Source organism: Marmota monax, unplaced genomic scaffold (assembly GCF_021218885.2).
Source record: "Marmota monax isolate L192 unplaced genomic scaffold, Marmota_monax_Labrador192_F-V1.1 WCK01_AAM20220418_F8-fsc00461, whole genome shotgun sequence".
Taxonomy (NCBI): domain Eukaryota; kingdom Metazoa; phylum Chordata; class Mammalia; order Rodentia; family Sciuridae; genus Marmota; species Marmota monax.
In genome coordinates this window covers 274,226-300,177 of record NW_026694412.1, presented here as the reverse complement: position 1 = coordinate 300,177, position 25,952 = coordinate 274,226, and the positions used below count along the sequence as shown (strand labels likewise).

The window sequence follows — 25,952 nt, the reverse complement described above, 5'->3', positions numbered from 1 at the left end:
AAGATAAAGAGACAAGTGAAATTGCTGATTTATACTTTCTTCTTTGTGCGTTCTCTTAAAATGGATAAATCTGAAGTTCATTTCTGGAAAATATGGGAAGAGAAAGCAAAAATAATAAAAACTCATTGTATCTGAATAGCTTGCAGAAGAAATAGATTGCATCTTCATAATCCAGTTATTAAAGGAAGAAATTATGTTTTGCTTAAAGATAATACTTCACAATTTATAAAGGAAGTCCAATAGGAAACTATTGGAAATTGAAAATTTACTTGTGAACACTTAGTTTTGGGACATATGCTTAAGCAGATGTTTACTGTAAACCTCCTAATGTGCTGTGTTATTTACAATGATATTAATAAAGAAAACACAGTCTGTTAATGGGGAAGGCCATAACAAACAAACAGGAAAGGACCAGTAAAATTAAAAATTATATTGATTATTATAAGATGTTCTATTTCCACTTTTGTGGGTACATAATTCATTCAAGCTAGTAAGCAATTATAATTTTTCATCCTTATGATTTGGAAAAGCAATGCTCATTTGCAATATGGAGGTCAAGCTGTCATTAGTACACATTTAAAGTTATGTTCTTTGAAGCTCATTCTTTACAATCCCTAAAAAAATAAACACTTTTATGATTGTTAAAAGATAAATATATCTTTTGATTTTAAGAAGATAACAGCCGGGAATGGTGGTGCATGCCTGTAATCCCAGTGACTTTGGAGGCTGAGTCAAGAGAATTGCAAGTTTGAGGCCAGCCTTAGTAAATTAGTGAGGCTCTAAGTAACTAAGTGAGATCCTATCTTAAAATAAAAAATAAAAATGGCCTGAGGATATAGCTCAGTAGTAAAGGGTCCCAATATCCACTTAATACCAAGTTACCACCCAGCCCCCAGAAAAGATAACAAAGTATTTGATAAAACTCATTCACAAGACTTAATATTTCCTCATTGATCAATAAAAGAACCTAAATTTTAGTTCCATCAAAGGTTTGTAAGATTCCAGTTATTATTGAGACAAATGAGAGATTTTTCCTATCCCTGCCCCTATGGGGTCTTCTGTTCTTAAATGAAAAATATTCTATTTTGGTTATCTTGCCTGTGTTTTTATGGTCTATCTAGATAAAGAATTTCAAGGTTTTCTCACAGGGAGAATGAGACATATTTAGCAAAAATTAAGATTTATAGTTTGTGGGAACCAATAGTTATGTGTTATTTTCAAATAAAAAGAAAAAAAATAAGTTTTCTGAGGCAGAATTGGGAGATGTAAGTAAATATTTTAATTATTTCCAAGTCTCCAAAGATCTTTGTGTATCTATCCATACTCTTGCTACTTCAAAAATGTTGACATCACTTCTTTCTCTTCTATTAAAAAATATCTCTAATTTGTAAATACAAAGGAAAAAAGTTCACTCAAAATAATACTTACCAAAGAAAATAGCTATTACTGAAGACATTAGCTAACCATGATTGTTACTCTAAAATATGAAGATATACACTATCGGACTAGAATTATAAATGAGCTTATTGATTTAAACCAGAGTAGCTGTGAAAAGAGGTGATGACAACATCACCAAACAAAAATGGCCACTGAAGCCATTGTTGGGGCACACAGCCCAAGGTACTGCAATGGCACTACACAGTAGAATGACTGACATTTACAAGAGCGGTCCTGGGCCATCAAGAAAAATCAACATATTCTTTTCAGAAAGTTTTGAACAGAGAGGTAAGTGAAACAGTTTCGTAAGTTTTTCATTAAAAAATAAAATAACTCAAATTTTCAAACTTTTGATAATTGAAGGAATAAAATAAGTTAGTAGGTATATTATTTGGCTATAACATCTAATTTTAAGATGAAGCTGGACAAACGTGGCATTGCTATGTGTGTATCTACATGATATCCCACTATAAAATTGAAGAGGACGAAGCCTAAAATCAGGATGATTTTAAAATTATGAACAGGAGATGGTCTCTTCTCTCCTATTGTTATTTCATATTTTTTTAAAGAATAGGACTAATAATTACTTTAGAATGAAAAAATAATCTTACTTTCTAGAACTTTTAGATATAGAGAGGAAAAATGTTGGTTCCAACTTCCTGGCTTCTGTACTTGGCTCTTTTTTGTCACTTCTTACGTTCTAATGGGTTTTCTTGTGTATCTTCTTTAGGTAACACTTGGAGGGATTTTTCTTCTTGAACTGAATAATGGCAACTACTTTCCTTACTTTTCATCTGCCTGGCTTTCCCCATGAAGAAGTCATCACCACTATCACCGTATCACATATGGAAGATTGTACAACCTTTCTTTTGTGCTGTCATCTAAATATTTCTTTTCTTCTTCATGTTCTTCACTATCCCTGTTACCACCAACCAACCAAAAGACCCTTTCTTTTTTCTGGTTTGACTTATGTTTTCATTTTTGTGTCAGCAGGTGTCTGTTCAGGTTCAGAAGGAACCACAGAATCCTTTCACAAAGGGTTTGACAGAGAGTCTGGAATGTCCACTTCTCTGAGTCCATGTTCCATTTTGGCCACTTTTTCTTTCAAATTGTTTATTGGTTTCTTTGCCAGTATTTTGGTTTCTTTCACTTTTTGCTCACTGGTAATAGTTCCTTCATCCTGTAAATTATTTGCATTACCATTTGAACACAAAATATCTTTAATATAATTTTATTCCAAAGTATTCTTTGATGACTCAATTTTAGCAGTATTTTGTTTTATAGCTTTAAAGATTTAAACAGTAGCTTCAAGACAAACGGTACATGACTTCTTTCAGCATTTGAAACATAAAACTTCACTATTTCAGTACAGTATTTCTTAAATTGTTTGGAAACATTCAAGGGAACAATTGAAATTTGTAAGACATAGTTAAAATTGGCCTGAATTCTCAAAGAAATCTTTTGCCTTCTTAAAAACTAAACTCATATAATAAACTCAGATATATCCATTTTAAATTGCCAAATTAAATGAAAATCACTCTTTCCCACTCTTAATTTGTTTCTTGGAGTAATAATGAAAAGCAATAAAAATATTACTGAATACAAATAAAGTAAAATGGCAATTTTAATTTCTGTGCTAATAATGCATTGAATATTATAAACTCTGCTTTTTAGACATGAAAATAGGCATCCTCTAACCTATGAGAAATTTATCCAATTCTGTATTTTTATATAGTATATATAAATAAAAACTATGTGAAATGGCTAACTCGGAAGTACTGTTTATTAGTACATCAATATGTTCAACTTGACTATGTATGTTACATAAAATAAATTAAATATACATGTTAATATTTTAAAATTTAAGAAAAAGACTTTTTCCTCAGATATCAGACACTTTCCATATTTGAAGGCCTACCTTCCCACATTTATAAATATTTGAAAAGAAATTAAGCTTATAACATAAAATATCCTAAAGAATAAAAAACTTAAAATGAATAGCTATTTATCCCAAATCATATAAGCAAATGCATTAAGTCATTTAATTCATAAATTTTAGCACATCTATATATTTTTTCTTTTCAGAGGAGGGTATAACTAATCTGGCAACTACTCTTTGAGTTGCAGTAGAATCTGATTGCAAATTGAAAAAAATAAATATATAAAAATAAAAATTTCTTTGCACTACTGAATGTGACTCAATTGACATGTATCATATCAAAGTTAGTTAGAAAACAATTTGTTAATATTCTCAATAGATAAGTTATCTATGCTACAGATAAGGATCATGATGACAAAAATATTGCTACCTTTAAATAATTAAAATGATTATGCAATCAATTAATAAATACACTTTTATTGATCATAACCAACAAATAAATATTCTTGGAATACCTATAATATTTCAGATGAATATCTGGAAATTTAATAAATTCTAGAAACATTGTTAGGCACCATGTGTGAGATTTAAAAAAGAAACATAGCTTCTGCTTTCCCAAGCTTAAACAATCTAATTAAGAGGACTTAATTATTATGACAATAAAATAACAGAGTAGTGCTACGCTGGTTAATATAGACAACTCATAACTTCTATAATACCTGAAGTCCCCTCTTAATGAAGATTTAGGAATTATCTAATGTTATGTATTCATAGTTTGAATGTCTACAACCAATGTTATAATATTTAAGACCTAAGTGTGCCTAGAGCAGAGCCAACCCTTAATAGATATTTAATGATGATCAATTGGGAAAAGATTTTATATATGTATATATAATATATATATATATATATATACATTATAATTTAATATAATATTTACATATATACAATATATATTATATATAACATATATACATATATATATTATAAATGTAGACAATTCATAATATAGGCTAATTGCTTTAAATGCTTGGTATAGACTGACAGCTTTCAAATTTCTATCTCCAGCTATAACTTGAGAACAGATTCATATATTCAGCCACCTACTTGATATATCTTCTTGGCATATCATGACAAAACTCTGGTTTCTTTCCCAACTGGCTGCTTCTACAGTTTTTCTCATCTTATTGTAATTCCCACTCTTCTGGTTGCTCATGCCTAAAATTCTAAGGATTTGTCTACCATATTCTTTTTCCCTCACCTTTCACACAAATTGCTTGTGGCTCTATCTATCTGCAAAATACACACAGAGACAATCCGTTCTCACCATCTCTACTTTTATAGCCTTCAACCAAATCACAGGTCTCATGTGTTGGCACATGACTTCCTGTGGTCACTCTATACCAGAGAACACACTTTGTGTCTCTGGGTTATAATCCCAAATCCAGTTTATACTATGTGGTAGTAACCATGTCATCAACACTGGCTAAAATAGCACTGTTTCATAAGTAGGAATACAATTTTGTTTAAGAACAATGGGTTGAAAATAAATAGCTTCTGAAGTTTGTATTCATTTAGCTGGGTATCTATTTATCTGGTATGTATGTGCTATATCTACTTTGCACCATAATGGTATTTTTGTATAGATACTTTAAAAAGTACTTACTGCTTCTAGTTTTTATGAAACAAAAATTTTGGTCCAGCTGGCTACTATATACCATAGTCAAACATCATAGAGAATGAACTACTCCTGTGACATTGAACATTGTCAGCGTTAAGACAACTTAACAACGTATTAAAAATAAAACAATAAACCCCAGCAAAATAAATAGAGCATAAAAATATTGCCGATTGGGAGAAGGTGCATGGAACATCTAACTTTTTGGCAAAATCAATCTAAACACTGAGAAGATGAGTCTGTCATTTTTATCTGATGCAATAATGACTTTGAAGGAGGAGTAAAATGATTACCAGAATGTTTGAACAAGGACTCCTTATGACAGTAATGAGAAAAAACAAGAGCCAGTGATATCAAATAGCATAGCTGAAGTCAAAGCTAATGACAAGTCAATACCACTTGAAATGCAAGCTCTTAGAAACTTAAGCCTCTTCCCTTTTCTAAACAGGAATCTTTACGGGGATTAGAATAAAACCATTAATAAGAATATTATCAATCGTTTTCTGGAAGTATATCTAAATTGCCCACCTAGAAGAAGAAGGTCATATTATTTTCAAGTAATAATTATAATACGATTACTATAATGCTATAATATGTTATTATAAGAACTGAAACTTTCATTGAATTAAATATTATTTAAACAAGGCATTAATAATCTTGAGAATTCATTCTAGAGGATTTATATTATACATGTGATATATTTATATGTAGGGATATAGATCTATAGGATATATAAGAGAATATATATGTATGTATAGAGAAATATATGTAGGGAGAATATTTATATACATATACATACATGGTACACACAAACACATACGTATACATGGTATACACTTTATGTACATCTGGTCATTCATAATTCCTTATATTTAGCCTCTAGCTATATTTATTTAATTCACCTTAGAAAGAAATCCTTCATTTAACTTTTTGAACTCAATTATTTTAAATTTTGTTTTTGGTACTAGGGATTGAATTCAGGGGCACTTGACCACTGAGCTATATCCCCAGCCCTATTTTGTATTTTATTTAGAGACAAGGTCTCACTGAGTTGCTTAGCAACTCACTTTTGCTGAGGCGAGCTTTGAACTCACTATCCTCCTGCCTCAGCCTTCCGAGCTGCTGGGATTACCGGAGTGTACAACTGCATCCAGATGTTGCACTCAAATTTTAATAAGAGCTAAACGGGATATAAGCCAAACGTTTAATTTATCAACAGATTAATAGTCCAGACATCATTCAAGATCACTTAGGTAGTTAATAATAAGCTAGAATTCAAAATCAGGCTTCTGAATTCTGTCTAACATTTCCAATAATTTTTTTTCTAAACCACTTTTTATCACTTTTCATTTGTAACTCAAATCCAAATACTTTTGAACATTATAAACTGTACTGCACTTGATTCTAGCCAAGAGACCAAGAATTGATAACATTCTAAATTGTGTGTAAAGCCCATTTCAAATCTCTCTGGAGAGAAATTAAATATCAACATTAAAAAAATAAAATTAGGGCTGAGGCTGTAGCTCAGTGGTAAAGTGCTTGCCTCGTATGTGTGAGGCACTGGGTTCAATCCTCAGCACTACATGAAAATAAATAAAGATACTATGTGTTCATCTACAACTAAATAAGTTTTTTTAAAAATAAAAATAAAAAATAAAAACATTTACTTTGAATTTTAAAGGACTATTAAGTAGTCTCTGTGAATAGCTTTTATACCTGCATTAAAAAATCCTCATAATATTGGGAGGTATGAAGGAAACCATTGCTTCCTCTGTTTAAAACTTACATATGTTTGCCATGAACATTCTTAGGTAAATGTGGTTTTCATACACTTTCACAGTTTTTTCCATTTCAAATAAATAAAAAAGTAAAAAACACCTCATCATTTAATAGTAAAATTTTATTTTGACACATGGCTGTTTCTTGTGAACACAAAAATATTTGATGCTCAATCTTGAAAAGAATTTTGAAAATGTTTCTTTGAATTGTAAACAACAGTTTAAAAGAAATCTCTATGTGCAATATTAATCATTTGAAATTTTGCCTACAACAAAGTGAATCTAAGTGAACTGGTAAAGGTTAAAGGTCAGTAGCAGTACTTTTAATATTTATAGGGCTTTATTTCAATTTTAGGTTTTATTTAACAATATAAGTCAAGAAACTAATATTGCATAATAATAAAAATAATTAGCAAAATAATAAAAACGTCTATTTGGATCAGAAGAATTGTGGTAAACTATATTCATGGATATTTTGGAGATAATAAGACATTTAAGTCTCAATTATATCATCATATATAAACTCATTTTACATGGAAAAAAATAAATGAATTATTTTTCACATGAGGGAAAAAGAACTATACTTTCCTGTATTCTGTCTAAGGAATTTTCCTATATGTACTGACTTTTCATGTTAGATGAAATACTGAACATTGGGCATATATGAATTTAGCTTTGTGTAGAAGTTAAATAAGTCTTAGAAATTTAATTTGGTACACACATAAAACATTATATGTGAACATTACTGTGGGGCAAGGTAAAATCATTACATAAAACCAATGATATCATTATATAAAACCAATGATTTCATTATATAAAACCAATGATTTCAAAGTTAACAGAAGCTATAATAATCCAAGCTAACCATTTCTCAATCAACTGGAGAAAATAACAGCTTTGGGGAATAGGTATTTTCAGCAATTATTATTTCTTTTCAACTTTACAGAAGGAGCACCCCATTAATGCTCTATTTCACCTATGTCATCAGATCTGCTTTTAGGGAATGGTGTTATTTATCTTCAGTTAATAATTACACCTTCCTATTTCCTGGAGTGGATCATTCCCTATTTTGTTAGTTCCACAACATAGAATATACATGTTCCATAGTCGCTTAAGGAAGACTAAATTCACCTAAAAATCAAACAACAAAGGAAAAGTGGAAAATGATGCTGATCTCCATGTACTTATAATGAATTCTAGCAATTAGAAGCTAAGATGACTTTCCTCTAATAAGAAAAGGAGTTAAAAAAATTGCACTTTTAATAGCCATAGGGAGACAATAATATGTCAGGAAGAAATGAACACTAGAAAAAAATCAAGGATAGGATTTAAAAAATTGTGACATACACAATTTAACTGAATAGCTTTTATGTTATGTACCACTATTTTATGAGTATTTGTATATTATAATTTGGTATTGGTGGTGGTGACAGCAGGAAGGGGAGCTGGAGAGGAGCCTGGAGTTGAATGCCAAGAGAGAACAGAGCAGCAGAAGAGGACACTATGGGGTTCCACATTAGCCCTTAGTTTCCACAAGAAAAATAACAGAAAAGGTGATGCATGTGGAGAAAACAAAAGTTCCAAAGACAAATTTCGCTCCAAACATCTCCTCTTGAGAAGTTATGAGAATTATCATTGTTGTTGTTTTATATCAATTTGACTTGCTTGAAAGAAGAGTAAATGAACAAGGAATGAGTAAGGCAATCCCATCAGGACCATGGTCATCCACATGCAACAAGGGGAGGCCCTTACACAAGCATGGTCATTTTTAATCATTTGTGACCACCCACTCAAAGAGCTTCCCAAGAACTATGCATCAATCTATCTATCCATCTACCATTCACCCGAAGAGAGAATGGAGTATTTCCTGTGAGTCTTAAAATACTATAACTTTTTTTTTTGGCAGAAGGAGGGATACAAGGAATTGAACTCAGGGGCCCTTGACCACTGAGCCACATCCCCAACCCTATTTTGTATTTTATTTAGAGACAGGGTCTCACTGAGTTGCTTAGTGCTGCTTTTGCTAAGGGTAGCTTTGAACTCACTAGCCTGCCTCCCAAGCTGCACTGCACCCAGCTAAAATACTATAACTTTATGAGTTCATTTTATACCTTCCAGTTTCAAAAAGAATTTAGGAGATCACAGATAAAATGCAGCAATAGAACATCAAAGTAGGCAGATAATATGTGAAGGAATTAATATACTAGTAATAATGAAAAAAGACTAATAATTATATGGACCATATCTTAGAGCATACTATTCCATTTTAATTACACATATGGTTACACATAAAACCAAGGCAATGAATTGGTGTAAGTTACTGATGAACAAGAGGTGTTATAAAGAATATTTAAACCATCCAAATGCATATAGGTTTTTTTAGTATTAAAGTGCACATTTAATTCTTGGCATTATTTATTGTACATGGTGCCTATCCAAAACAATATGGTATAGTTAATTATAACAAAACATTGGCAGGACATAAATTAGAGCAAAATAAATGAGAGTAAAACCAGAAAAATATAGAGAAAAATCAATTAATACAAAATCTGTTCTCAAGTTCAACCATCTTTTGCAGGTATTAGCAAAACATGGGTAGAAATTAAAAAGGGAAACAGGAGGCCAAAGCAAGAGTTACAAATCCAAACAGCAGATGATCTGGATAAATGCACTGACTGTGCCACATAATATTGGTGTAACCTGATCAGCTCTTTGAATTCATTTTGAGGTCCATTTTCCTCATTTGCAAAAAGGGGCTAAAAATAAACTTTCAGAAGGTGAATACAGAAATTACTTGAGATAGTTAAGAAAATGATTTGAAAAGAATAGCAACAGATTCTTGGTTCTAAGTAGTAAGGTCAACAAACTAATTGTTCTATAAACATGAAATGCTATACTAAGTTTGACACACCATTAAGGACCTTGCAAGTGCAAAATCACAGGAAAGCAAAGTTCATAAATTATCAAAAAAATATTTTTCATTAGTGATATTGAAACTATGAGGAAAAGTCATTATACATTAAGTTGATAAGTCTTCTTTCTCTTCAATGAAAAAGGTAACAAAAAACGTAAGCAATGCAAACAGGGAACTTTTCAAAAACCAAATGCAATTTCTGACAAATATTCCCTTTTGCAGATTTTTTTTTAGTCAACATCATCACCAAGAGCAGATTTAGTTACTACAAAAAGGTTAGCATTAGGTCTATCAAAGACACAAAATGCTGGTGAGGAAGTGGAGAAATGAGAAGTCTTACACAATGTTGGTGAGAATGCAAATTAGTATAGCTAATATGTAAAACAGTATGGAGGTTCCTCAAAAAACTGCAAGCAGGACTACCATATGATTCAGTAATTTTTGCAGGATCAATGTATGCAAGAGAGAACTGCACATCCATATTTATTGCAGAACTATTCACAATGGCTAATATATGGAGTCAACCAACATGCCCATCTACAGATGAATGGGTAAAGAAATGGTAAAATACAAACACAATGAAATATTATGCAGTCTTGTCATTTGTAGCAACATGGCTGGAAATAGAAGTTATTATGTGAAATAAGCCAAGTACAAAAAGACAAATGCTGCCTGTCCTTACTCATATGTGAAAAGCTAAAATTGTTGATCTCATAGTAATAATGAGTTAGTAATCCTGTTGACATTTTTAATTTCAAGAGAATCTCATTAGGGTCCAGTTTTTTACTTAATAAAATACAAAAGACTTCTGGGTTTAACATCTGGGATGTGATGGGATTTTTCCAAATACAGCATCTGTTTTCCTCCTACCGCTGTCCCTGTGTTCTCTACTATAGTCAAAGACATCTCTACCCTCTGCTACTCAGGGTCATCTGACCCTGTGAAGTCTCTGTGTTATGATTTTATAATGCTCCCATCATCTCTTCTTCTTTCTCTTCTGTATTGTTGAATTTGTTTCTTCCTTTACATAAACTTTATCAAACTCCTAAATTTTGGATTTCTTTATGGATTGTAAGGATTATAATGGCCTAACTGGTTTTTCTGTCTCCAGAACCAGTAATTCAAAAGAAATCAAAGAACTTCAGATAGACACTCAAAAGTTTTCATTATTGGCATTTTTTTTCCTCTAATGTCGTAATAAATTTCAATGAGTCTTGAACTCTATCCATTCATAGTTTTATACTGAATTTCTTGAATACTTTTTCTATTCTTCTATCTCAAAATCTTTTTGCTTTTAATTTTTGTTTGTTTGTTTGCTTTCATAATGCCTTCCTTAACTGGCCACCAACGCTTCTCACTCCCTCTCCCTCCAATCAAAATTTACCCATATTTTAACTCTTGGTTTATATATACCAATAAAATGAAGGAGTTATTTGAGAAATGGTTCATTATAAATATGAAGCAGGAAAAGCATGAGCCCTGAAATTAATTTCCTATATTAGAAAGGGAAGGGATAATGGAGTCCAAAATGGGGTCTAAAAAGTATTAAATGTTGGCTTAAAGTAGTTTTAATAAAAAAAAAAACTGAGTGTCAAAAGGAATAACAACACAACAAAATCAACCATGACATCATAAAACTGGCTGTTCAAACCAGGACCCATATAAGAGTGAGATGAGACATTAACACTAAATACAATGGGACTAATGGTGAACAAAAGGACAGCCAGGGAATTTGGTCAATACCTGCTGTCTCCAAGTGCTCTTTATTTTATCTTAAACCTATTCTTCTGGCTTCACCCGAAATTATTCCTTCAGGTCCTTTTTTTTTAAGTGAACAGACATCTCTACATTGCTAGCTCTAAGGAACGAGTTCTGTTACTACATTTAAACAGTTCTACATTTATACTACATTTCTCTCATTTGAAACACGGCATCTGACTCTTCCCCTTCCTGGTCTATCATCAACTTCTCACAAGTTAATTTCTCCTTTCTCCTCGACCTACTTTCTTTATTTGACTTTCAGATCCCATACACTCTGGCACACAAAGTAGACCTAAACATTTCTTGAGCTGAAACAAGGAAGATGGCTCTGAGATGATGAAAAGTATGTGAACTTTTTAAGCAAAGTACAAGATCAAATAATATCAGGTTAAACTTGTGTTTTCTGAAGCCTACACTACAAACTAAAACAATAAGAACTATCTCAGTTTCTGGTCTAAAGTCACAATTACAATCTGGAGAATGAGGATGGATTGTCTGATACAATATGTCTCCAACAGAACTCTGTTCTTAATCTCTGTGTCATTGAATAGTTTTGTAATAACTTTTCATAATGGCATTGAGAACAGTGGACTTCTTAATGTTTCATTTAGGCCACTGCTGTTTAAATGTAATAACAGACCACAAAATTAACACTCTTAAAAAATTTATTCAGAGAGTGTTATGCTAGGAATATGGAAGTTACATAATTTTGCTTAATCACCATAGCAAAGAAATCAAACAGAAATTTCCAGCTTTAAAAAAGAAGAAACAGACTCAAAGGCAGTATCAGTACAACTTGCTGAAAACTTCAGAAAATATAACATAAGTCACTTTATTATTCTTTGCTTTTGTAATGATATCCTTCTACATTTTAAAAGTCATCAACGTATAGCTGAATGTTACTTCAATACAACTGATATTTGAAATTCAAAATCTTAAACCTGAAATGAAAACGCAAAGTCTCAAGAAATCTAATTAGATGGAGGATAAGAAAAAGAAACTAAAATGTTCACTAACAACATAGAATGAGATTTATCTTTATTTTGATTAAATGATATTTTCCTATAAACCTTTTAATATCTACTTATAAATGTGCACATCAATATTTGAAACATGATATTGAGAGCTTTCTCAGTGCGTAACACATCATTGCAGAAAACCATAATAAGGTGGAGTGTAATTCCTGAAACAATATGCAAATAGTTGACATAGTAATATAAAGGAAAATATGTAAGTAATAGACTTAAAAGCTAATTACCAAAGTACTATTTACCTATGAATAAGTAGGGCAATTTCTTTTCTTTTTTTTAAAGAGAGAGTGAGAGAGAGAGAGAGAGAGAATTTTAATATTTATTTTTTTTTAGTTATTGGCGGACACAACATCTGTGTTTTGTGTGTGGTACTGAGGATCCAACCCGCGCGCTCGCATGCCAGGCGAGCGCGCTACGGCTTGAGCCACATCCCCAGCCCCAAGTAGAGTAATTTCTGTTCAGTGCACTAATTTCTATTTAGTTCACAATGGTGGGAATGATTAAAGATGTACAGTTTACTAAGTGAGCTTTCTTAAATTGCACAGAATCCCCATCCATTATGATATATGCTCCTAAGCATGACTCCTCACTCACGTATTCCCCATATTGTTCAAGAGAATTGCTCTTTAGAGATTGCTAAAAACTAGGTAATGACTCAATCTGGTTTTTGCAAGAGTATGTATGAGATGGTGGTAAATACTATCTTGTTCCCAGATAAAACTACAGAAACTTAACAAGAATCTACAAAGTATGTGTAAAGGATATAACGCTGTCTGTAGTACATCAACAGAAATGAGGATGAGATACAGTTGGTCAGGATGCCAGGAGTCACTGATGAAAAAGCTGTTACTGCTCATGAAGAACTAGACCCAGTCCGGCAAACAAAATAAAGCTAATTTATGTTTTTACATGAGAGTGATATAATGAAATAAAGTAAGTTTCCTACTAGGAAATTTTATTGGTGTCAGGTTTGTGCTGGCAGCCAGAAAAAGAATTACTAAATGTCTCACTTTACTTCCAAGTTGAATTTCATGTCAAAAGTTAAATCTTTATATTCTAAAAACTAAATAATTTTTCTACAATTTATTTTTATGAATTTATAAAAATAATTACTATTTTGATAGGAGAAAGCTGAAGAAATAATCATATAATTTAATCGTCCAAAGATATGTATTTTATTAAAAATGTCTTTTAATTAAGCATAAACATAGCAAATAATTTAGTCAAATCAAGCTCTAAAACCTTCCTTTTACTATATAGTCTTTCTAGTAGAAATACCTTTTAAAAAATCGGGCAAAATAGTTAGTTTTCTAATCCAAATGATTAAACATAATCATATTTTAAAAGCCAGATTAAAACATCTAAACTTTTCATGGCATATAAAATTACTCATTCCTATAGAGGTAGTCAGAGAATGAGATCCAGACCTTATATCAGCGTAAAGACTCAACACAGAACATCTGTGCATTCTAAGGAATAGTTTAAAACTCACAGCTTTTTTTTTTTCTTCATCCTGGAGCTTACCTTCTAAGAAAATGGCTGAAGTGAACAGTTTGTTATTTTCGAAGTGGAATCCAAATATTAGTTTTAAAAGGGCATAATTTTGTGGCAAAATTAGAGAATAAATAAAATTCTTGAAACCACTTTATTTTTATGTGCCTATTCAGGATAATATGTTAAGAATAAAAATGGTGGTGAGAGGTACATATGTATTATTTGTTGTTATGTATAATATCAAATGAAAGATGGTAAAATTACAGCTTGATATGAACATACTATATTAGTCATTTTGCCCCTAAGAGGTTTTACCTATAAAGTTGCAAATTATGTTTTCCTCACCCAATCTCAGAGTTAAATAAAAAAACAAACAAACAAAACCCCCAGGAAACAAAGTTAGTAAAGAATTACATAAACCCATAGCACACTTTTCTCTCCTCAGAGAGTCACCTAGAAAATTCATCAAGAGACTATATAGGGAAATAACATTAATTCACTGAGATAATCTTTCCCTATAATTTTGAAATCATGGCAAGGAGGTACTAAAAGGAATATAAATTTGTATTAAAAGAAAGTGGTCTGTAAGTGAAATAACTCAAATCTATTTGTCATTAAAAATTCTAATTCATTCAAAATATTTCTCCAGATCTTTAAGTTTCCAGAAACCTTTATCAAGGGCATTTATGTTTAATTGAATCTACAGCCATTTCATAATTATATTCCTGTACGTTAATAGGTGAAGGAACCTATATCAATTACCACCTTGTTACTTTCAAGATTTTAAAAATGTACTGCCAAATTTGTCAAGGAATTGCCTTTTTGTAAAATCTAATTAGTGCTACTAATTCTTGGTTCCAAAGTGAATGGATTATTTTTGTATTTAACTTTCAGATATTATTTGTAAGTATTAAATGCACACACAAAAATCTTTGTTAATCAGGTACACTAGGAAGGCCTTACTATCCTAAACATGTCTAATTATAAATGAATATTGGCAATGAAGATACACCATTTTTCACTTTTGAATTAATAGTGATCCTTAAAAATACAATGCAAAAGCTCATCAATATATGTATAATACCCAATTGTTCTTGATAAAATTGTGTACTTAATACTTAAAGTAAGGGAGGTTGAGTTAGTAGAATTTTGAGAATATGGATTTAGAATTAAATAGATAAGGATGTAATCCTTGCATATAATTTGACAGAAAAAAAGAAATCTTCAACACAATAAATTTCTTTTTATTAATACAGTAGGTCTTAAATTAAAATGCACCGAATCTGAGTATATAATGTAGAAATTATAACAAATGTTCTTGAAATTTCTTCTTGCTTTCATTTATACTTTTTATTTGTATTTTGCCATGCTCTAATAGTGTACTTCAGGCAAAGCAATGAACTTTTAAATATCCAGTTTCTGCATCAATAAAATGGGAAGAGGAACCCAGGAGAACTACCATGAAAATTAAGAGTTAATATATGCAGGCTCTATCAAAGAGTCTGGCACAGAGAAGAGGCTCAATAATAACTAAAGTTATCATATTATTTATGACTGATGCTTTTAGGTATGAGATTGGACCTCCTAGTATAATAAATAATATGGAAGTCTGAGATGTGTAGTCTGTTTCATAAAACAGGATCCTTGCTATCAAATTGGCATTCAATTGAAGAATATCAAGGAAATTATATCAACTGCATCAATCAGGAACATTAATATTTGTAGTTAAACTGTCACCTTTTCCATGGAAGTCTTCCTTGGTTACCAGTAAAAACAATGTCTTCCTCGTTTAAAAATTTCAAAGTACCTATAATAACTTATCTTTACTTAAAACTGTCTAAATCAGTTCCCTTCTATGATACTGAGAGCTTTTGCAGACTAGGAACAATCAATTACATGACACACAGCTATCCAAAAAGAAAGGTGTAATAATTGGCTGCTTGATGTGTGTATAATATAAAGACAATGAGGTGAATCTGCAGGCCATGGCTTCCTCTAGTTGTCTTGCTTCCAATCTTTACTACTCTTACAAATCCTCCACTCTGTTTTCAGCTTTACCTTTCAAGAAAATGTCTGATTACTTAAAATTCTTGGTATCCACATTTTCTAAAAGGCTTTTAAAACGTCTTCTCATCTACTATTTTGGCCATCACTTCAACCTCATCTGCACTCCATATGCTGGCTGTGCCACTAATTCACTGAAGAAATATGTACTCATTGCTGGCTTTAGGTTACAAACAGTGCATTAAGCATGAGACAGAACCATAATACCCTATTCTGAAAGAAAAGAAGATATGTTTAAGAGAATTAAATTTAAATGTACTACATATAATAGAAATGCAGAGTACTGAGTGTTCCACACAAATCATGCCATGTATTTATAGATCTGTATGATTTATTTTATGATGTGTTCTACTTAACTAGAATCCCCATTCCTAAGCAGTTTATATTTATTCTTTACATTCTAACTCAGTGTCCCCACCCCTTGAAGCCTTCCCAAATCATGTAAGAAATCAAATCAACTGATCTCTTCTCTAGGTTTCTACATAGTATATACGTAGAAAGGCTCATGCTTATTTCCAGAACAACAACAGTATATGCTTTGACAGAAGAAGAGAAATCTATTCATCATCACAGTAGACTGTAAATTAAAATGTACCAAAGTTGAGTACATAATATAGAATTTAAAACAGATGCTCTGAAAACTACTTATCTCTTTCATTTGTACTTTCCATTTTTCTTTTTGCAAATTTGATGATTAAAAAGAAGATATATGATCATTAATCAACTGTGAGACAATCTTATATTGTGATGAACAGAACAACTGTTATCAAACATAACACAAACCTCCAAATTATATTTTAATATAGTGAGGTTCATCAGAAATCAGATAGCATCCACTATGTATTGTGGGAGGCCAACCTTACTGAGTTACACTCCCCGGCTGGGTGCTGAAGCTCTCTGTCACAGAAATGTGGCACCCTTCTTGGATGCAATGGCTGGTGTCTCGTGCATGGGTGTGTCTTGCTACAGCCCCATGAGTGAAGCTATGCTCACCTGTTCCTTTGTAATATAACCCCTTGCCCTGTTTAGGATAGAATCTTCCATGGAAGTGCCTTGTGTGTGTCCCCTTCTCTTACTGTGTGTGTCCCCTTCTCTTCCACACCTTAGGTGTGGCCTGCTGACAGTGGACATCATGAAGATAGACTCAGCCCCCTGAAACCTGACCCCTTGCCTCATTTAAATAGCTTCTCCAATAAAAAGGGTCAGCATGTGCCCTCGCTCTCTCTCTTTCTGCAGACCCGTAAGGTCAGAGGAGCCGTCACAGCGACCCCAAAGAAAAAGGTATTTGTGTCTCTTGTGTGGTTATTTTGTGCAGCCCAGTTAGCTCAGTTTAACTGGAGTGACCCCTGAGCCTTTTAGTCACGAGAACAGAAACCCGGCAATGTATCAGACATATACCAGGTACTGGGAAAATGAATTGAGTAAAATAGTCTGTTATCTTAAAAAGTTTTAAGTTGCAGGAATAGCATGAAAATAGACTTATAAAATATGATAGCAGAACTATAAGGGTCTATATAGAGTGTATGGCACATAGTTTTTTTGGGGTCAGAGTGTAATTCTAGGGAAAATTTCCTAAAACTAGTGATGTTAAGAACTAAGTCTAATGCCTAGGTCCTTGATCTACTTTGAGTTTTGTGCAGGGTGATAGATAAGCATTCAATTTCATTCTACTACATATGAATTTCCAGTTTTTCCAGCACCATTCATTGTAGAGGCTATATTTTCTCCAATGTATGTTTGTGGTGCATTTGTCTATTATATAACTATATTTATGTGGGTTTGTCTCTGTGTCTTCTGCTCCATTGCTCTTCATGTATGTTTTTGTGCCAATACCATGCTGTTTTTGTTACTATAGGTCTGTAGTATAATTTAAGGCCTGGTATTTTGATGCTTCCTGAATCACTTTTCTTGCTGAGGATTCTTTGGATATCTGGGCCTCTTATTTTTCCAAATAAATTCCATGACTGCTTTTTATTTTTTCTAGGAAAAACATAATCAGAACCTTAATAAGAATTGCATTAAATCTGTATAGTGCTTTTGGTAGTTCAGCCATTTTGATGATATTAATTCTTTGTACCCAAGGACATGGTGGATCTTTCCATTTCCTGAGGTCTTCTTCACTTTCTTTGTTTAGTGTTCTGTAGTTTTCATTGGAGAGGTCTTTTATCTCTCTTGTTAGGTTGATTCCCAAGTACTTTATTATTTTTGAGGCTATTGTGAATGGGATAGTTTTTCTGATTTCTCTTTCAGCTGATTGGTGTATAGGGATATAATTGGTTTGTGGGTGTTAATTTTATACCCTGCTACTTTGCTGAATTAAGTAGGCCCAACTCTCCATCATATCAGCTTATAAACCAATTTCCTCAATAAGACTCCTAGAGAGCAAGAAATAAAATCAAGCATCAAGAAATGGGATGGTATCAAACTAAAAAAAAAATTCTTTATTGCAAAGGAATAAGACTATAAAAATCTTTGGTAGATAGGCCAAGGGAAAACTTCCTTTGGAAAAACAAGTAAATAGAGGTTTTTCCTAGAAATTTAAGTGAGAATGTAAATTTACTGTTTTGTTATTATATCTTTGATATCATATGTTGAAAAACACTTATTCAGAAAATTATGAACTGCCTTTTGATTAAGAAAAATGTTAAATGCATTTGCTTCTTTTATAAGAGACTAATTTTGTTAATGTACTACAAGAATAAAATTTGACAATTAAGGAAAAGCAAACTTATAGTCTTTCCAATGCTCTTTTAGTTTTATATTTAAATTTAATTCAACCCAAATCACCCTAACCCTTGCCACAAATTCAAAGGATATGCAGACTATATATTATTATGCATTCAAGGAATATAGAGGCTATGAATTTTGGCTTTCCACAAGGCCAACAATTCCAAAGTGGTCTTTCATAATAACAGGGAAAAACAGATAAACAATGATAGTTACATAGCAACCTTGTAAATATAAGAATTTTATCACTGGGTCTCATTTCTCTCTGCTGATGAGATTTAAGAATAACACAAAACAAGCTTTACATAAAAATCAAATAGGAAAATGTTCCTTTCTAATTAACTAAATCAAGAACTCAGAATTATAAGAGGGAAGTATTCTAATGATTAGGGGATATCTTTTGTTCTTAAGCTCTTCATACTCTGAAAATAAACTGATTACATGTAATGTATTCTTTTTATATTTTTTTTTACCCAAATGGAGCACAACTTTTAATTTCTCTGGTTGTACATGATGCAGAGTCTCATCATCATGCAATCATACGTTTACATAGGGTAACATTCCACCATCTTTCCCACCTTCACTTTCCTCTGTCCAGTCCAAAGTTCCTCCATTCTTCCCTTGCCCCCCATCCCCATTATGGGTCAACATCCACTTAACAGAGAAAATATTTGGCCTTTGGTTTTTTAGGATTGGCTTACTTCACTTAGCATGATATTCTTCAACTCCATCCATTTACCTGCAAATGCCCTAATTTCATTCTTCTTTAAGGCTGAGAATATTCCATTTTGAATATATACCACAGTTTCTTTATCCATTTATCTATTGAAGGGCAACAAGTTTGGTTCCACAGTTTAGCTATTTTGAATTGAGCTGCTATAAACATTGCTGTGGCTGTGTCACTGTAGTATTTTGATTTTTAGTCTTTGGGGTATAGATTGAGGAGTGGGATAGCTGGGTCAAATGGTGGTTCCATTCCAAGTTTTCTGAGGTATCTCTATACTATTTTCCATAGTGGTTGCACCAATCTGCAGTCCCACCAGCAATTAATGAATGTAACTTTTTCCCCACATATTCACCAACACTCACTGTTGCTTGAATTCTTAAGGTCTCCATACCCTGCACATAAACTGATTCAATGGCAAAATATATATGAGAAAATATATATTAGCTCACAATTTGTGAATAATTTGAGACTATAAAAATGACTATTCAGAAAATATCAGCAAAAAAATTAGGTAGGCAACGTTAATTTAGTACATTTAAAAAAAAGGATTATATATCTTGAGAAAGAAAAGATATATCAAATGGATTCTATAAACTTTCTATGGGGGAGGAAAGGCCAAATAAAAGGAATAAGTGTAACTCATACTGAAGAATCCTTTCCTATACCAATATTCACTCAAATTAACTGAAATAACATTATCCTATTCAATTCTTTACAACCTTTTTTAAAGGAAGAAAGAAGAAAGGCTTTGATAACTATTTTAATTAAAATACTGTTATGGAATTTTCTTGCTTTTATCTAACTCAAATTTAACAGTGAAGCACACATGCAAAATTACCCTGCAATTAAGATAATTATTGGTACCAAATGTTGTTTTAAGTTCAATAATATAACAATCTCTCAGACATTTAGTGGTATGTCCTTTGGTAAATGGAAGTTTCTATAATATAAGAGCGGTGAGAAGATCCTAAAATTATGCCGGTGAAAAGTTAGGCTTAAAAAAATCAAAATATGAATCATGTTATACAAATTTTATTTTAAGATACTAATTTATGTTACTATAAAACTGAATAAAATGCTGACACCATCATGTTAAAATGTATTGTGTTGGCAGTAGGCAAAGGATGATGTCAACCATGAATATCATCATCCACATTCCCAAATAACATGAACATTTTAATTCTAGAATTTAATTTAGACTATATGCCTAAAGTTATAGTAAAAATAAAGAACATGCTCAAGAGGAATTATTACACACATATGAGTTAGTTTGGTAATTTTGACTCAAATTAGTCTAGCACTTTTAACAAATTCATTAAAAAACATGAGAAATGCAAGCTTAGACATATTACAATTTATTAATGTGCTATGTTCTTCACAAACAAACTCATAAAAATTAGCCTTGAGCAACTCTTAGGAATATTCAAATAAGTAATACCACTCATACACAAAATGTGGGCTGACAGGAGACATAACAACATACCCACATAAATCATAACCTTCACAACATGAATTTTTTCAAGCAACTATTGTGTGCCCATGTTTGGTATTTTTAACAGCATATCTTCAGTAACCCTGCAAAAATATAGCATATAATGAGGGAAACAATTAATTTTAGAGTTGTGGCATAATGAAAAGTATTTTCATTTTTTAAAGCACAGTAAGTTTTTAATTGACAAATATTTCATCTTCTACTGCCCCCTTTCCCAAACCTCAACATACACCCCAATTTCATCATCAAATCCAAATTTTGAAACTCAAAATAATTATTGTCCTGTTGCTATTTTAATGATTGATAACTTGTTTCCCTACTCCTTTAATGGTTAAGTTCAGTAATACTTATTAATTAATAAATAGCATGTTTTATTTCCTGTAATATAAGCTTCATAAGCTACAATTAAAGACTAGGTATGGTTTTGTTAAATGAAGATTTGTTCTTTATAATTAAAGAACAACAAACATGTCAAATATCTGATTATATCAGCAAGCAGGGCTATCTTCTGGAACATTTATGAAAGAACAGAAAACTAATCAGAAACAAAACAGATTTGAGCTTTCTAAATAAATATCCTTAAACCATGAGAACCATAAAATACTATTCCATCAACCCCATTGATACTGAAAATAAAAATATTCTCTTCTTTCAAAAAATTATATGGTACACAAAAAACTGATAAACACATCCACAAGGGATTAAAGATTTCAAATTACTTAACAATATTCCAGAAAAAAAGTGATAAAGATATTACTAGATCTTAAAATTGTTTTCAACATCTAAAAATAACTTCTAATAACATATAAAATACATGAAAGTCCCTAAGGGAATTTTATTCTGAAAAGACTAAAAGGAGAGTTTTAAAAAAAAGAAAATTCAGAGGAATTCATCTAGTATTTTTAAGCAAATATGGTTGAAACTATAAATGGACATGCTGACACAGCACATTTTTTTTCAGATCATCTCTAAATATAAAACAATGATTGATAAGATTTTTAAATATTTCTCTAGATCCTACTATCAAATTTTATAAATATTAAATAAAAACAATTTTTGACATTTTATTAGGCACAGGATCACCACTTCAAATAACAAACCTTTTGATTTCAGTCAGCCAACACGCCTTACAAATTTTCATATAATCAAAACTCAGATTTTCTTCTCCTTTTCTCATTTTTACAACCTATGAGGAATAAAGCAAAATTTAAAAAGATGCTTAACTCCAGAACAAATATACTTCATTTTGGGTTTAATATTAATCAACTAAGTTAACTACTTTGAATAAAATTTTGCTTAATATTCATAATCTGATTAAATCAAATTTCTTCCATAACCATGAAGGAATAAATCAATAGTCTCCAAATGAGTCCGAGGGCTTAAGGGAAACAAGTTATGATTTTTTTTTAAACTCACAGCATTCCCAGAAGGTGCTATTTTAGTATTACACTTATATATTCTTGGGCTTAGAAGATAATAAAATAAAACTTGGGTTCTCTGAGATCAGAGACTGTCATATTCATCACCTTTGCATTCTTGTGTTTAAAACAAAACTGGAGAACATTATGCTAAGTCAGACTCAGAAAGTCAAGAGTTGAATGTTTTCTCTCATATGTGGAAGCTGGTGTGGGGGGGAATTAAATGAAAAAAGGGGGATCTTAGGAAAATAGAAGGGAACCTAACAGAGTAGAGAAAGGAATCAAGAGGGAGGGAAGAGAGGAGAGCTTGAGGAAGTACTATGGAACGAAATCTACTAAATTATGCTTTGTACAAGTACGAATGCACCACAATGAACTGTGCTTAAATATAACCTTGTAACACACCAATCATCATCATCATCATCATCATCATCATCATTATCATCATCATCGAAGGGAGATCAGCAGAGTAGAATGAATGGATCAAATTTATATATATATTGTTTTGTTTTGTTTTGTTTTTTGGGGGGGTGCTGAGGATTGAACCCATGGATACATAATCACTAAACTCCATCCTCAGCCCTGCACCCCCTTTTTAAATTTTGAGAGAGTCTCACTAAGTTGTGGAGGCTAACTTTGAACTTGTGATCTTCCTGCATCAGTCTTATGAATCCCTGAAATTAAAGGCATATGCCACCATGTCCAGCCTATTATGTATAATTCTAATGCACCAATAAAAATAAATTTTAAAAAGCAACACATACAAAAGAAAGCATTATAGGAATTTATTTGATAACTGAATTAACAAAAGCAAATGTTTGTAAGTGATTTTATTTGACTTATTTATAAAGCAACCCTTGCTTTTATTTTTACAAGCATAATTTGAAAAGAAATTCCATGAACAAAAAGGCAAAATTTGTTAGCACATTCATGCACACACAGATACATACTTTAGATCATCCCATTAAAGCACAATGCTGAACTGTTAAGAACAAAATATAAAATGACAAATCAAGACATGGAAATATTCTAGTCATAAAGAATCACATTTTATAATAGCAGTACAATGGCATGTTATTATTGTGTTTAAGAATGACACTCTTATATAAGTTCTCTTGGAATTGCCAACATCTTTTCCATTTTAGAACTACGTAAAATTCAGTTCCAGTATAGTCTTTCCTATGAAACCTTCAATGACTTCTTCAGTGAGAGATAACCACAAATTGTCACTTAGGTCACCAATGACTTCAAAAAGTTCTAAAATCTAATGGAAATTCTTTAGAGTTCAATTCACTTGAAATCTCAGCAGTATTTGATATTGTTGACTACTTTCTACTTGTTTGAACATTCTCCTCCTTTTGGTTTTTGTGAGAAAAATTGCTTCTGGTTTTCTCTCTAGCCCTGTCTCTAGCCCTCTACCCAGCTATGAAATGTTACTATGAAATGTTAATGAGTTCAAGGGGCAGTCTTAGTCCAATTTTTACTATACTCTGTAGTTTCTGTTACTAAAGCATCTGTCTCACTGTACTTTCAATAAATGCTCAGATGGATATCTTTTTCTTTTTTTTGGTGGAGGAGATTTTTAGTAGGCATTTAACCTTTTTAACAGTTTAAAAATATACACAATACTAGTAATAAAAAAAAAAGGTTTACTGAACCCATATGTACCCATTAGGAACTTTACCAATTATCAATGTTAGGCTTTTGTTATTTCACCTAATCCTCACTCCTTCAACTTTTTTGTAATAATGTAAAGTAAGTCCTAGATATCACTTTATTTCACCCATAAATACTTCATTATGGTTTCTTAACAAGCATACATTTCTTAACAAGGGTACATTTAAATAAATATTACCACAAACAGATTAACTCACCAAAGAAAATTAAAGTCATTTTTTATATCATGCAATCACCAGGATAGAAATCCCCTACACATACAAGAGGTTAATCTTTTGACAGTGCTTTTGGAGCCCATCCTCTTCTTCCTTCCAAGAACCTTTACTGGAGATTACTCTGGACTTTGTCAATGCCATTCTCCTTCTCTTCAGTGTATTTGTTTTGTACTGTTTTTTTAACAAGCCTGCAACATTTTCATTATAGGTGAATTAATGTAGGACTGCCCCCTGGATAAACAAAACATCCTCAGTGCCTAGTTCACTAGGAGAACCCTCTCTTCAACTACCTCTACAGAACATATTTGAAGACATATCCAAACTTACCATCTCCATTTCTGCATACCACACAATTTGTTTTTTTTTAATTTTTTATTGTTGGTTGTTCAAAACATTACAAATTTCTTGATATATCATATTTCACACTTTGATTCAAGTGGGTTATGAACTCCCATTTTTACCCTATATACAGATTGCAGAATTACATCAGTTACACATCCATTGATTTACATATTGCCATACTAGTGTCTGTTGTGTTCTGCTGCCTTTCCTATCCTCTACTATCCCCCTCCCCTCCCCTCCCCTCATCTCTCTCTACCCCCTCTACTGTCATTCATTTCTCCCCCTTGTATTATTTTTCCCTTTCCCCTCACTTCCTCTTGTATGTACTTTTGTATAACCCTGAGGGTCTCCTTCCATTTCCATGAAATTTCCCTTCTCTCTCCCACCTCTCATCCCTGTTTAATGTTAATCTTCTTCTCATGCTCTTCGTCCCTACTCTGTTCTTAGTTACTCTCCTTATACCAAAGAAGACATTTGGCATTTGTTTTTTAGGGATTGGCTGGCTTCACTTAGCATAATCTGCTCTAATGCCATCCATTTCCCTGTAAATTCTATGATTTTGTCATTTTTTAATGCAGAGTAATACTCCATTGTGTATAAATGCCACATTTTTTTTTATCCATTCGTCTATTGAAGGGCATCTAGGTTGGTTCCACAGTCTTGCTATTGTGAATTGTGCTGCTATGAACATTGATGTAGCAGTGTCCCTGTAGCATGCTCTTTTTAGGTCTTTAGGGAATAGACCAAGAAGGGGAATAGCTGGGTCAAATGGTGGCTCCATTCCCAGCTTTCCAAGAAATCTCCATACTGCTTTCCAAATTGGCTGCACCAATCTGCAGTCCCACCAGCAATGTACAAGTGTACCCTTTTCCCCACATCCTCACCAGCACTTGTTGTTGTTTGACTTCCTAATGGCTGCCAATCTTACTGGAGTGAGATGGTATCTTAGGGTGGTTTTGATTTGCATTTCTCTGACAGCTAGAGATGGTGAGCATTTTTTCATGTACTTGTTGATTGACTGTATGTCCTCCTCTGAGAAGTGTCTGTTCAGGTCCTTGGCCCATTTGTTGATTGGGTTGTTTGTTCTCTTATTGTCTAATTTTTTGAGTTCTTTGTATACTCTGGATATTAGGGCTCTATCTGAAGTGTGAGGAGTAAAGATTTGTTCCCAGGGTGTAGGCTCCCTATTTACCTCTCTTATTGTTTCTATTGATGTGGTAAATAACATTTATTGATTTCCGTATATTGAACCAGCCTTGCATCCCAGGGATAAATCCTACTTGATCATGGTGCCCAACTTTTTTGATATGTTTTTGTA

The 25,952-nt window shown here is 32.2% G+C and overlaps 1 pseudogene; it reads right to left on the bottom strand.

Moving 5' to 3' along the window:
* Positions 1-2,044: 2,044 nt before the first annotated feature.
* Positions 2,045-24,628, bottom strand: LOC124109541 (serum response factor-binding protein 1-like; annotated as a pseudogene).
* Between the last annotated feature and the right edge of the window lie 1,324 nt (positions 24,629-25,952).